At 44.7% G+C, this 15171-nt stretch overlaps 1 protein-coding gene across 2 annotated transcripts in view; it reads left to right on the top strand.

Moving 5' to 3' along the window:
• MVB12B (multivesicular body subunit 12B) overlaps nt 1-15171 on the top strand; it is a 193332-nt gene that overhangs the window by 87571 nt on the left and 90590 nt on the right. The gene's annotated exons all lie outside the window — the stretch shown is intronic.

Genomic DNA, 15171 nt, shown 5'->3' on the forward strand with positions numbered 1-15171 from the left:
GCTTCCTGTTATCTGACCTATCTCCCATATCATCTTGCATCAATCCAGGTGAATCTCTTGACTCCCGAGCATCTCAGCCTCATTCCAGAACCATCTCAGCCTCATTCCAGAACCATCTCTGCTCTGGCCATTGCTGTGTATCTCCCCTCATGCCTGCCCCAGGCCCTCCTGGAAGAGGCAGGCCAGACTCCCGAATACTGAGGCTTGGTCCTGTCCACCTTCCGGCCTAGGGTAGCCTTTGCCTCTTCTAGAAAGCCCGGCCCGGGCTGCTTTCCCCCTTCCCCTCCTCCAGTTTCTCACACCAGACAATTTGGCATTTCACATTTCCCTGTCATTGCTACGTATATTTATGTTTGCTCTTATGACTAGATCTGCTGGCTTATTGATAACAGGGATTCTCCTGTTTCCTTCTCTCGTAAAGCTTCGGAAAAGGTTAGTCACACAGAAATACAGATGATAATGTACTACCGTGTATGGAAATCTAGCAAGTTCTTTTGGCCGTGTCAACTCAATTCAGTTAAGCGTCAGTGAAAAATGTGTGGCCCCCAAATGGCAGGGACTTTTGAACACCAGGTGCCTGGCACACGGTAAGCACTCAGAATGTGTATTAAATGTATCAAGTGAGCTGGTTTAGATACACAGGACCAGGTATCCTGTATTATCCTTCTCCACCTTCCATTTATTCTGCCAGCCAGCCAGTACAGACTTGCCTTTGCATTTGCTGGGTCTCCAACACTTTGCAAGTGCTTTTGCAAATAAGAACTCACTTAATCCTAATAACAGCTCTGTGAATTAGGGTACTGTTATTCATATCCACTTCAAGAAGAAGAAGCTGAGACCCAGGAGGTTAAATTCCTTTCCCAAGGTCACACAGAGCTCGGATTTGGACCCGAGCAGGTGAGCTGCCTGTGGCTTACAGGCCGCCTGTGCCCGGGTCACTGGCTGTGGGGCAGCCAGCCAGGTGTCCCAGCCGTCTTCACGTGTGGCCTCTCCAGGCTCCTGAGCAGCAGCTGGGAGCCGGGGGCTTCCCGGAGCGTGCACGTGGGGCTGGGGGAGCCCGTTGTCTTCCTGGGCTCCTCGGGTCGGAAGCTGCCCTCGCAGTCTGCACTCACACCCTCTCAGGAGACACCCGGATGTTGGCCGGGGTCCTCCTCGGTGGCCGAGGAGAACATGTGGACGCCATACACGAGAGGGTCCTGGCGTCACAGCTCAAATGGCTCCCGAGCCCGCGATGAAGCGGGGTTACGAGCAGTTTGATTTATTCTGGCGATGATGAGAGCCCTGCGAAAGAGACCTACAGGGGAGGGTTCTCTGAATATCTCTCAAGTGCCGGTGTCACCGAGCTGTGACTGCTCTTGCAACAGTATCAAACTTCGCTTTGGTGTCAGTAATTTTGAAGGGGAAATTTCATTAGAATGCAGTTTGGTATTGTTGGATATGAATGATGGGTTTAGGCTGAGCAATACACTTTTTGATATTAATTTTTAATATGGCTTCTTGGGAAGTCAGAGCTTCTATTTAATGAAGAATTGACTATTAGTCAATACAGCTCCTGCCTCTGAGCCGGCCTTCTTTGCTCTCACTCTTCCACATCAGATTTTGACAAGGTATTTGCTGCTTGTAAATGTGGTATCTTTGTAATTTTTGTGACTCTGTGAGTGTCTTATTTTTCTTGGTGGTTATGGTTCTGCGTGCTTCTTGTTGTCCCGGAAGCAGGGCTGTAAATGTGAAATGATTTCCTCCTGTGCCTGGTTCGCAAGTGCATGGGGCTCTTTGTGCAGTTGGTTTAAAGCTCCAGGGTTTGGAGAAAGGCCTTTTTCAGGATTATGAAAATAGTTTTCCGTGTGTCAGAACAGATTTATCAGTTCACTTTAGGGTCGGTTTTGTGAACCAGACCATTTAGAAGAGGATATTTTACCTTTTATCAGAGTGGAAGCTGACAGTCTATTTGCAGGTAGCTCTATGGAATATTTCACCTGGATCTTTCAGTGTAAATCTAGCCGCCAAACAAAGTAAAAATGGGCGTTAAGCGAAATTTCCCGTGATTTTACCCACCCCAACCCCCACCCCCGGGCTGTTCTATTTCAAGGCAGGGTTTCAATTATTAATTTGGATATTTAATAAAATCCCTTGCTTGCAGGAACTTTTAAAAGTCCCCTTGAATTTTATTCGGGTCGGGTTTTTGCCCGTGGGTCGGGTAGCATTCAACTTGAATATCTTTCTTGAGCAGATGTTTTGTTTCCAGTTGAATAATAATATTAACAATCGAATAAACGAAATTATCATCATCATTATTTCAGCCACAATTTTTTGAGCATCTTGTGCCGGGCACTGTGCAAACACTTTACAGGTATTGTTTAAATCTTCCTAACCACGCAGTGAGGTGCGTAATGGAAACGAGCAAAGCTTTTAAGAAACGAGCAAGCTGCAGCCAGGAGAGGTGGCGGCTGACCCAAAGGCAGAGCATCAGGGCTCAGAGGAGCCAGGACTGGAGCCCAGTCCCACCACCCCTGCCTGAGTGTTAAGACTCTTGCCTCAGTGTCTCCTGCGGCCTCGACCAGGACCAGACACAGCCACAAGCCATTTCAGCCCATGGTTCACATTGTACCTCCTTCTTAGTCATTGCTTCATTTTGCTCAGCAAATTGTTTTCCACAGCTTCTGAGATTGATTGAGCAAGGAGGAGAAGAATGCGCCTTTGATTCTTTGTTAGGGTTTGTTATTTTCGGCTCGGACTGTTCCCCTGCCCGCCCTGCACTCTCACGCACGTAGCCTTTTATGAATCTGAGTTTGGCAGTCTCGCTGCTCTTGAATTTTGGAAAAGCGGATATTTTAGTAGGCTGGAAGAAGATGAAAAGCTAGAAGTGCCCATATGTTCCTTGTTTTTAAAAGTAGGGTCAGTGAGGTTTAGAGACTCTTTAAATATTTCAGTTTATAAGATTAGACTAGATCATCTGGAATGGAAGTGTGGTGCCCTGGGTCCCAGACTTCACTTTTTTCTTCATTTCTTTTATATGGGAGGTAGGTGTTTTGGCATTGCAGGGTTCAAGTGTAATAAAACTTAAATGTAGTGAATAAATACCATGATTTGGAGTGTTGCAGCAGCTATGAAGTTAGTTTCCTTTCTTTTTCTTTCTTTCTTTCTTTTTTTTTTTAAAGTCATCAGTGATTGAAAAATAACAGTTTAGTACAAGGATGGTAACTTAACTGAAAACTCCAAAGCCTTAAATTTGAGAATGCTTGTTGAGTGCACCTGGGTTTGGACTGTAACACCCCCCCCCCCCCCCCCCCCCCCCCCCCGCCTCCACCCCCTAACGTATATACACAATGCTGGATATAACTCCAAACTCCAGAGTCGAGTCTTTGGCATTTTTCTAAGGAAGCATGCTCTTCACCCAGTCAAATCTTGGCAGGCTGAGGTTAAGCCTCGCTCCTGAAATGTCGATTTGAGTACCCTGAAATTGAACACAGCGGTGCGTCTTGTTAAACCCATGCCATCCTTTGTCCTCACACCCTCTTGGCAAGTGATGTGGTTGGTGGTGGTTTTTCTTGATCCCGAGGTATCTGTAGAAGCCCACAGTCTGAGCAACTGCCTACCCCAACCCCAAGTCTCCAAGTGAGGGGCCCTTGGAGGTGACTTACTGCCACGCACGTGGAGAGAGGCAGGGGGGCTGGGACCAGGTCTCCCCTCCAGTTATGGTCCAGCTAGCATTTGATACTTCGGGCTGTGAGGTGTGACAGACAGCACTGTGCTGCCCTTGGTGACCCCACACGAGGTCCTGGGAGAAACCTGGCTGAGGAAGGGCTGTGGTCACCACCCTGGTAGAACCTCTGAATATCCAGAGAGGAGGGACCTTGACCTTAATTGTCTTCCAGGGCCCCGCCCTTCTCCACCTACATTAAGCGGGAACTTTGTGCTCCCTGCATTTCCTGTCATGTTCATTCACTCTTCATACCTCTTGGATTTCTAAATTTCAAGAGTAATTTGTCACTTTAGAGGAGGGAGTCATTAATAACCATTATTTAGAACTGTCGAGCCTTCCTCTCTGTGTGTGAGTGTCTGAGTTAAGCATCCAAAAAATTGGCCTTGTTGGTGGCAAACAGGGCCTCAGTATTGACAGATCAGGACTGCCCCACCCCCACTGGTCTTTCTCACGTTCTAGTTTTTCCAAGTCTGTCTTTAATCACCGAGAGAGTGGCGGCCGAGTGGTTAAAGCATGTCCTCCTGGAATTCATTAGTATTATTACCAAAGACCGTGTTGTAAATTGTTGATTTTTTTTTTTTTTAACTGCTTGGAAAAAATTTCTCAACTATTTCATTTTAATGTGCTTTAAGAGTAAAAAAAAAAAAAAAAAAAAGAGGGGGTGGGGGAGAAAGATTTTCCTCGTCAAACATTTGAAACAAAATAGTTCTGAAACCCTGGCTTCAGATCTCTCTGGGTGTGGGCTTTGAGTGGTTGTCCTAAAAGGAAGCTGAAAATAGCATCTCCCTCACCTCAGGCTGTGGGGTGCTGGCCGGGAAGAACCCCCAAACCTTCTGAAAGTGGTTAAAAAGAATTGGCATTTGGTGTATGTTAATGCACATTGTTATTCTTTAACATTAAAATTCCACTAAAGTAGTAATAATTACTGTTAATATCTTCCAGTGGAAACTTACAGTAAAGGAGCAATAGTAGAAACAGTATTTAAAGGAGAGCTGCAGCGTGATAAGAATGCAAATAAGTGTTATTAGCCTAATGATTTTGCCGTCGCCATGGTTGTGCGGCACCAGTGTTGTGAATATGTCATCCGGCACCCGTGAATTTGGAAAGTGTGTCAAAACACAACTTCAATTAGTTTGCTCTAATTATGGCTCTGGAGAGTTTGTAACTACATCACTCCTCATTAAAAGAGATTTTCTTATATGGATTAATGTAATATACAAAGGAAAGTTTCAAAGTTCCCGACGCCGTTTGCTCCCGCAACGAGGCAAGCTCAGAGCGGGGCTGTGATGGATCCTGGGTCTGCTGCTGCCACCGGCCTGGCCGAGGCAGGGGGCCGAGCGGCGGCTGTGGCCGGAGGGGAGCCGTGCAGACTCTGCCTGGGGCAGCCCATCCCTCCGTCTGGATAATCGGCCTCCTGCTGAAGTGGCCGTGCAAATGGAGTTTGGACGATTTCCACAAGAGGGTAAATGAACCCATCTCAAGCCTTTAAGAGAAAACTGCTGATCTGCAACGAGGAAGATGTCCCTCGTCCACAGCACCTGTGGCGTCTGGCAGCCGGCTCAGCCGAAGGAACTCAAGACCTCCCATGGCCATGTGCAGTGTGTGAAGTCAGCCTTTGGTCCTGTCCTGGGGGCCTTGAGGGAGACTTCCCGCGAAAATTTACTTTGGGTCCCGCAGAACCCCAGGGCATCTGTGAAATGCCAAAAGTCTTGTCCCAGAGTGAAAAACCGTACTCGAAGGAAAGGATATCTCTTGCCTAAACTGATAGGTAGTTACAGATGCGATTGTGGAGCTGTCGCCGTTTTGGAAGAAGCAAAGTCCACATTTTCTTAGGCTGTTACTGACTTCCCTCCCCTTGGACCCCTGCAGCGCCCACCTCTGCGAGGCCTCCCCGTGCAGGGGCTGGACGGCTACACCAGGCCTCCAGCCTGCTGTACCAGGACGTTTCCTTGAGCTCTGCTGCCCCCCCCACGCCCCATCCTCCTGAGCAGCTGGCCACAGCATCCTTAGGACTCCCCAGTGTGGGGAGCCCGGTGGTACATTTTGAATCCAAGAGTTAAATTGGAGAATGCTTGTTGAGTGCACCTGGGTTTGGAATGCAACCCCCCCCCCCCACCCCCTTATTTACACACCCAATGCTGGATATCTAAAATACGGCTTTGAATACATTTGTACTTTTTTTTTTTTTTTTTTTTTTTTTTACCTCCGTGTTCTCTTTGTCCTTATTTCTGGTGAGTACAAGGGCGGGTGTGTATAATGAGTGACTTGGCCTTCTTTACACCACTCACAAGCAGTGTTCCCTTGCTACTCTGAGCCTCCGTTACCTCTTCTGTGAAGGTGGGGATAAGACTATCTCCCTTGGAGATTGTTCTGGGGACTAAATGGGGGCCACGTGAAAGTGCCCCACCAGACACACCACGGGCCCTCGTGCACGTGGCCTTCTGTCTTGGTCCAGGGTTTCTTTCCGAGTCCGGTCGGAGCGTGAGCACCTCATTCCCTGAGACCTCTCTGTTGCCACCACTTGGCTCCCGTCGGCCCCAGCCGTAGCTTCAATCACACCCCCCTCTCCGGCCCAGCTCTCACGGAGCCAGACTGTGGGCGCAGGGGCCCCCCAGGGCTGGGGCGGGGATCGCTGTGCTCACAGGTGAGCAGCTGGTGAGGGGTTAAGATAGTAATTGTGTAAGTCTTCCAGGCTTTCTCCCAGTTCTGCGATAATTTGATGAAGAACTTCACCCTAATTAAATATTCAAATTAGGAATAAGTGTCAATATGGCTTCCCATTGCCTGGAATGATGATTAATTGTATTCAAAACTCTAGTGGCCCACTGTAATCTAAACTGAACCGTTGTTCTTGATTATTTCTGCACCACACTTGCCATGTTTTTGTTTTAAGATTTAAACTAGTAATTGATTTGCCATATGCTGTCGAGCTGCACATACTTTCAAGCTGCACGTTGAGGAACTTGGGGAGTTTGGAATTGTGATTTCCTTAGCCTTCCAGTGGCAGTTTTCCTGTCCAATGCAGAGTGATTTGGTTGGGAGAACGTGGTGTCTGTGATGCCCATGAGGAAAACTCATTATATAGTCAAGTTGGTAGGCTGAAGTTGTATTGATCGTGGCACACGAGTTGCTTGAATGGAAAATGAACAAATCCGTACATTTGGTTGGTGCTTTGCGTGATTTCGGCAAAACAGCATGTTCTAGTGGAAAAAAGGATCAGGTCAGATCCCAGCTCGGCCAGTTTCTTTAGCTCTGTGACCTTGGGCAAGTCCCTTAACCTCTCTGAACCTCCTTTCCCCTGGTCAGTAGAATGATACTTACCTTGCCGGGTTGGGCCAATTAGGGATGAGTGTGAATCGTGAAGAATAATTGAGGTGCTCAGTAAGTGGTAACTGTCCTAATAATAGTTGATTGCAGGAACAAAGGCTTCATGTCATGCGCCCCCCCCTTCCCCACCTCCTGATCATCAGGAGTCTGAAACCACCTCCCACTTTCCTGAACGACCCTGCACTGGACACTTCCTAGGGTTTAGCAGAGTGCCTGGTGCAGGGTAGGCACTCAACAGATGTTTGTTTGTTTTATGCCATTGCTTTAAAATTAAAACCTAGAACCTTACTTGTATACCTTCTATTTAGAGCTTTTTTACTTTGCAATATAGGCAATTTATGTGTTTCAATTTACTTATAGATAAATTCCTAAAGAGGACAGATAGAAGTCTCATGTGGCTCTTTTCATTTTTTTTTTTTAAACTCTATTCTTTTAGCACAGTTGTAAGCTCACTCTAAAATTGAGGGGAAGAGATTTTTCATATATCCCCTGTCGTCACATGTACGTAGCTTCCCTGTTATCAACATTCCTCACCAGAGTGGTACTTTGTTTGTTTGTTTTTAAACCAGGGATGAAACTACACTGACACATTATAATCCCCTCAAGTCCATAGTTTGGGTTTGCTCTTGGTGTTGGACATTCTGTGGGTTTGGACAGATGTATAATGACCTATGTCCGTCGTCATAAAATCATTCAGTGTATCCTCACTGCCTTGAAAATCCTCTGTTCTGCCCATTCACCTCTCTCCCAGCCCCTGGAAACTAGTCATCTTTTTACTGTCTCCACAGTTTTGTCTTTTCCAGAATGTCCTAGAATTGGAATCCAGTAGCATGTAGCCTTCTCAGATTGGCATCTTTCACTTAGTAATACGCATTTATCATTTGGGTTTTCAGACGATCTCTGTGCCAAACCTGTGCTTGGCATATAGTAGGAGCTCAGTTAAAAACTGGTGGACTGAGTCAGTCACAACATATGACTATGGCAGCCTTGTGTGCCTACCAATATCTCAGTCCGTCTGCCCTTGGGCAGCATCAATTCATTGGGTATATTTGGAATCAAGTTTCAAGTCTGAGCATAGAAAGTTTGTGAGATCGTGAAGATCATCGTAGAGGAAATAGGTCTTTTAGGTTTTACAAAACCTCACTTGACTCTGCTGGTGTCAGCCACAAAACAAAAGGAAAAATGTCTCATCAACCCTTAAAAATGGTAGTGAAACTTGCACGTGGTTATTTCTTTCTGAGGTTGGTTCCAAAATCAACGAGAAAAGAAAACTCCCCAGACCGAAAATTATTTTAGGACCTAGAGTCCTTAAAGTCCTCAAGACTTTCAGTCTCAGTGGAATGAAATTGCAAGAAAAAAATCGCAACATTATCTCTCATTATCTCTGGGTCTTCACAGATCTAAATCTAACTCAGAACTCAGTTTGGAAGCACAGGGGACCTGGAGTGGGAATCCTCTGCGAAGTCTTTGAGGATACCGGTGCTGGTCGGGCTTTCCAGCTGAAAATGATTCATTTTAATTACCATCCAGGGCGATCTGATACCTGAGCATATGGTCCTTAAGAAATAAGCTTGCCCAAACTGTCAGCGAGTGTGGGCAATGGTCAGGGACCTCATTCTGACACCGTTGACCAGCCTTGGAGAGCGGACGCTCTAGAAGGTGCTTATTAAAATGCCAGCAGGTGCAGCGAGGGTCCCCTTTCCTGTGACTCCCTCACCCTGCTTGTGCCAGGTGTTTTATAAGAGCCTTTTTCTTCATTAAATGGCATTCATTAAGCACGTCCTTACACCTGGCACAGAAGCTGTGTGTCACAGATGACTTCTTCCCAATGGTGTTTTGCAGGAATAAAGTGGAATTTCATTTAGCCATTTGCTGTGTTCTTTCTCCCCCGACCACCTCCACTCAATTATTGTGGCTTTTGCATATTCTATTCCTCCTCCCCCCTCCCCATTGTGTTACTTTCTTTTGCACGTTACCTCTGGTCCTTGTCCACCAGCAGGCAGGTTAGCTGGAAAACAAGATGTTCCTTTAGCACCGAGTGCTGTGCTGTTTGCTTTCGTATACGTTTGCTCAGCTAACACTCCCGGCAACTTCTGGTCTCTGCCATCTTTCTTTTACTGATAAAAAGAATAACTTCCCATTAGAAAAAATTAACACATAAAAATATATGAACGGAGAGGGGGATCCACACTCTCAGCTCAGACGTCCGTGGTCCACACTGTGATCCCAGCCCTGCCACCAGCCCAGGGCCATCTCTTCTGTGATCTGATGTATCCTTTCAGGTCCCTTTGGTTCTTGGGTGCCTGTTACATATCTGGGTACCCACAGAAACAATGTGTGTAGGGTTGTTTCCTACTCAGGGTTTGTTGTGTTTCATTTTGATCAAACAACTGAGACTTTGAGATTTGGCTGTGGTGATAGAAAAAGTCTGGCATTTTCCTTCTTCTGTCCTAGTTCAGTATTAAAATGAACATTTTCCCAATTCACTGCTCTGACAAACACAGCTGCAAGGATGCATCCACGCCTCTCCTGCAGCTGAGTTCACGCTCCCAATAACATGGTCAGCACCCTCCCCCAGTTCCACCCGGAAAACCTGTAAACATCATTTTATATCTGCAAAGTATTTTGAATCGGAGACTTTATAATGTTCCATAAATTATGTCATATTTATAACCTAACGTTCTGGTGTTTGAGTAGAGCATCACGATTCTGAGCTGAATTTTGTAGTTTTCCCCGTCAGGGTTCAAATCCAAGCTGTGTCCCCCCACCCCCCCCCCCCCAGGCAAGCTGCTGAGCCTTTCCGAGGCCATCTGTCAAACAGAGATGATCTCAGCGCCCAGTTGTAGGATTCGGGTGGGGGTTACGTGATGCATGTAAAGGGGAAGCCCTCCGAAAATGTCGCTAAGGTTATTTGCCTGTTTTTATCTTCAGTAAGTCTTTTCCCACATTTCCAGTTATTTCCTCAGGCTCCATTTCTAGGGGGAAAGAAAAAACGCAGGTCCTTTGTTCTGCTTTCTTCCCCACTCTTAGGTCTTAACTTCAAATCCTTTGGCGCATGTTTGAATGTATTTCTTTCAGAGAAAGGGACGTGAATGGTCTTGCTTGGTCAGCGTCTTCACCTGTGAAAGACAACTTGAGGGAATAAGAAACTGCTGGAATTCAGCTCTGTCTTCCTTCAGAACCTCTGTGGCTCCTTTGTCTTGAGGCAAGTAGTATGACAGAGGAAAAGTCTGAAGTCACTGTCGGTGTCTGCCAGGATTCGTCTCGCAGCAGGTCTCTCTTGACTGCCATTTCTGGAGGACCGTCAGCCCGGTTGGCCTCTTTCTTTAGGTGTTTTTGTCTTCTTTTTTAGATCAGGGAAGTATTTTCAGCTTCACTAAAGTATACTCAATCTAGGATAAACTGCACCTATTTAAAGTAGAATTGGATGAGCTTTGACATATGCTGCCATCACCAAAATCAACATCCTGGAATATACCCACCACCCCCAAAACCTCCTTGTCCTCCTTCATAGTACACCCTCCCTCCTCAGGCAGCCGCTGATCTGCTTTCCATCCCTATGGGTTAGTTTGCATTTTCTAGAACTTTACATAATATCACGGAATGATCCCACATGGACTTTTTACTTTATTTTTGACTTGGCATAATTATCTTGATATTTACCCACCTTGGGTTTGTCAGCAGTTTCTTTTTTATTGTTGAGTAGTATCCATGGCATGGATATACATACTGTGATATAGTTACAAATCACTGGACATTTAGCTTGTTTTTAGTTTTTATTACTACAGATGAATAGCTGTTTAGTACATTTGTGTATAGATCTTTTTTTTAATGTTTATTTTGAGAGAAAGTGAGCAGGGGAAGGGCGGCGGGGGGGAGGTGTGGAGAGGAGAGACGGAGAATCCCAAGAAGGCTCCACACTGTCCGCGCCGAGCCCGATGCAGAGCTCAAACTCAAGAACTGTGAGATCACGACCTGAGCCAAAATCAAGAGTCCGACACTTAACTGACTGAGCCACCCAGGCGCCCCCTGTGTCCGATTTTTTGTACAGACTTACCCTTTCATTTCTCTTGGGTAAAAATCAAGAAGTGTAATGGCTGGCTTGTATGATGGGGTATGTTAAACTTTCTAAGAAACTGCAAACTCTTTCCTGCAGTTGTACCATTTTACATTCCCACCAACAACACGTACGAGTTCCAGTTGCTCCTCGACCTTGCCAACAGATTGATATTTTTAGCCTATTTAATTTTTGCCATTCTAGAAGATGTGCGGTAATATTGCACTGAGGCCTCAATCTGCACTTCCTAATGATCAGTGAGGTTGAACATCTTTTCATGTGCTGATTGCACATTTTCTCTAGTGAAGTGTCTGTTCTGATCTTTTGACCATTTTTTTTTTTTTAACTGGATTATTTGTCTTGTATTAAGTTGTAAGAGTTCAGTATAAATACTGGCTATAAATTGGATATGTGTTTTTCAGTTATCTTCTTCAGGTCTGTGGCTTGTCTTTTCATTTTTGTAACACATCTTTTATTTTTTTTTATTTTATTTTTTTTAATTAAAAAAAATGTTTTTATTTATTTTTGAGACAGAGACAGAGCATGAGCGGGGAAGGGGCAGAGAGAGAGGGAGACACAGAATCTGAAGCAGGCTCCAGGCTCTGAGCTGTCAGCACAGAGCCTGATGCGGGGCTCAAACTCACAGACTATGAGATCATGACCTGAGCTGAAGTCGGACGCTTAACCAACTGAGCCACCCAGGCACCCCGTAACACATCTTTTAAAGAATAAGAGTTTTGGGCGCCTAGGCGGCTCAGTTGGTTAAGTGTCTGACTCTTGATTTCGACTCAGGTCATGTTCTCCCAATTTGTGAGTTCAAGCCTGGCATCGGGCTCTGTGCTGACCTCAGGGAGCCTGCTTGGGATTCTCTCTCTGCCCCTTCCCTCCCAATAAATAAATAAACATTAAAAAGTTTTAGATGTTGAAGTTGATTGATTTTTTTTCTTGTATAGTTTGTGCTTTTCTGTGTCTTATTTAAGAAATTTTTGCCACACCTAGGGTCGCAGAAGTGTTCCCCGTCGTTTTCCTCTAAAAGAGGCCATGCTATGCCTGTGAAATCAAGATGCATTTAAATAGTATCAAACCCTAGGACTTCTAGACTTAACAATTTGCCCCTTCTCTTTCCTTTTTTCTAAGAACAGTTCTGTGAATCTCGGGTCATTTTATCAATGGTGTGAGGAAAACATCAAGATTCATTTATTTACATGTGGCTATCTAGTTCCAACACCATTTGTTGAAAAGATTACCCTTTCTTCATTGAATTGTCTTGGCACCTTTGCTGAAAATCCATGGATCATATATGTGTGGGTCTATGTCTGGACTCTCCATTCTGTTGCATTGATCTATGTGTCTATCTTTATGCCCTAATACCACACTGTATTGATTATTGTAGCTTTATACTAAGTCTTGAAATTAGGGAGTCTGGAAGTCAGGATTTATTTAGCCATGAGTCTTTATTGATTTTTGCTTGGAATGCTGGAAGCCCTGTTGACTTCTATATTTGGTTGGGTATTTTTTTCTTTTGATTAGGCAAGCTTTAAACTTTTTTTTTATGGTTGTTACTTTTAATTATTCTGATTTCTTTCTAACACTGAGAATGTTTAGATTGGTTTTCTGTGTTTATCATAGTTTTCCTCATCATCTCTGTATTCTTTCTCTACATTCTGGAAAATTTGGGGGAATTTCCGTGATATTACTGATACAGGTTTTTTTTAAGATTTTATTTCTGTATTTCTAATGCAGATAACTTTCTCTGTATCCTACAGTAAATTCTTTTTTTAGAGCGAATTTCTTGTTGTGTGACCTTTTTTATAGACCTAGGTATGAGGATATGTATTTCTAGACTGGGTGTTGACCAAATGGCAGGATGTATGACTTCTCCCCACATCTCATTTAAGTGCTCATTACTTAGGAGACATCCTAAGGTAATGAATCTTCATTACCTTTCTCTGTTTTCTTTAGTTTTTGTAGAGTCTCTGTGATAGGAGACTGGCCAGAGCCATCACTGGCCCTACAAACCCTACAGTCCTGGTTTTTCTAGGGCACGTACGCTTTCATCCCCCTGATTTGATTTTTTTTTCAACTGTCAATTCTTTGTCCCAGTGTGAATGAATAAACAACTGTTATTCCCCCGGTATTTTGAAGATCTGTTTCCATCCAGAGCGGTCTGCCACTTCTGGCCTTGTCCCCCAAGTACAAGTATATATTCTCTAAGTGTTTGCTCACTACCATTCAGAAAAGGGATTCACAGGCTCATCGGGGAACTGTGAGGTAGCTCTCATGTGACGAGTGTCATGATCCAGTTACTATAACCAGACACCTGACTCCTCTTTACTGGCTGGCCGTCTAGGCACTGTCCCCTTGCCACCCTGCTGAGGCTGTTAAGTCAAGATGCATTTAATCAGAGTGTATCAAACCCTAGGCCTTCTGGACTTCATAATTTTGTCCCTTCCTTTCATCTTCTCTAGAATAGTTACTGAATCTCTTGGGTCATTTCCTATTTTTATTCCTGCTATGTCTCTTTTCCTTTCTATATGTATGTATATAATTTTTTTTTTTTTTTTTTTTTTGACAAACATGTTCTAGCTCTGTCATTCCCCCTTGCAGGATTCAGGTAAATGAATAATAGGTTAAAGCAAAACCTTCAAATATTTTAGACTACTTTATTCTTTTTTTTTAATTTTTTTAAATGTTTTAATTTATTTTTGAAGGAGAGAGAGACAGAGCATGAGCAGGGGAGGGGCAGAGAGAAAGGGAGACACAGAATTCGAAGCAGGCCCCAGGCTCTGAGCTGTCAGCCCAGAGCCCGATGCGGGCTCAAACTCACGAACTGTGAGATCATGACCTGAGCCGAAGTCGGACGCTTAACTGAATGAGCCACCCAGGTGCCCCTAGATTACTTTATTAGGACCTAAATTCTTGGAAATAGTTACTTGCTTGGCCTTAGCAAGTAAGTCTTGTCCTCTGTCTTTTTTCCGCTTGTGAACATTTTTTAACTTTTTGCCACGAGCACCTTTTTCTTTAATGAAGAATACTAAGACCAAGCCTTTGTTCTTTTTCTTACTACTCTTCTAAACCCCACCGCACCAACTTCAGACCTCAGGCTTTTGCAGAGTTCCAACACATTGTCCTACAATAGTGGTCTTTAAGCTGGTTGGTCTAAGACTTTCATAGTTTTAAAAATTGGGGATTCCAAAGAGCTTTTTGTTTAAGTGGCTTATGTTTATCTATAATTACCTTATTAGAAATTAAAACTGAGAAACACGTGAAACACAAGAATATGCAAGGAGACATCAGAGCGAGCGATGACCTCAGAAGTCCCACAGCTTCTGAAAACTTCTTTCTGCTTGTAAGAGGAGGGGTGTCTTGGTATTATTATTATTTTTTTAATGTTTATTTTTGAGAGAGAGAGAGACAGAGTGCAAGCAGGGGAGGGGCAAAGAGAGAGAGGGAGACAGAATCCAAAGCAAGCTCCAGGCTCTGAGCTGTCAGCACAGAGCCCGGTATGGGGCTTGAACTCACAAACTGTGAGATCATGACCTGGGCTGAAGTCTGATGCTTAATCGACTGAGCCACCCAGGCATCCCGGTGTCTTGGTATGATTATGAAAATAGTTGTGACCCTATGGACTCCCTGAAAGTGTCCAGAGGTCCCTGGAGCACACACTGAGATCTCCTGCCCCCGCCGAAGGTGGGTCTAATACAGCTGTCAGCCCCGGAAAAACGGAATGGGAGTTGTAATTTCACACCACAAAGTTTGTTCTGCATATGTGCGTGAACATGTGTGCACCCATGCGTATATAAGAGGTGAGAGATAAAAGTGACGTCTGTCTCCAACCTTGAGTCTGCCTCTGCCTCACCAGCCACCGTTCCCTCCATGCTGCCCTCTGACAGTTTGAGAGGACAGCAGGCATTACGGCCGCCTGGGCAGAGCCATCTTCATTATATGTGGCCACTGGGTCCAGAAGATTAATGGTAACATTTTAAAAATTCACACAGACCTGGAATCAGCACTAGAAAATACAGATTTAAATTAACAAGGAAAAAGCAGAATCCCATCAAAGGAAATAAATCGTGCTGGCAAC

The sequence above is a fragment of the Lynx canadensis genome, chromosome D4 (assembly GCF_007474595.2).
Source record: "Lynx canadensis isolate LIC74 chromosome D4, mLynCan4.pri.v2, whole genome shotgun sequence".
Taxonomy (NCBI): Eukaryota; Metazoa; Chordata; class Mammalia; order Carnivora; family Felidae; genus Lynx; species Lynx canadensis.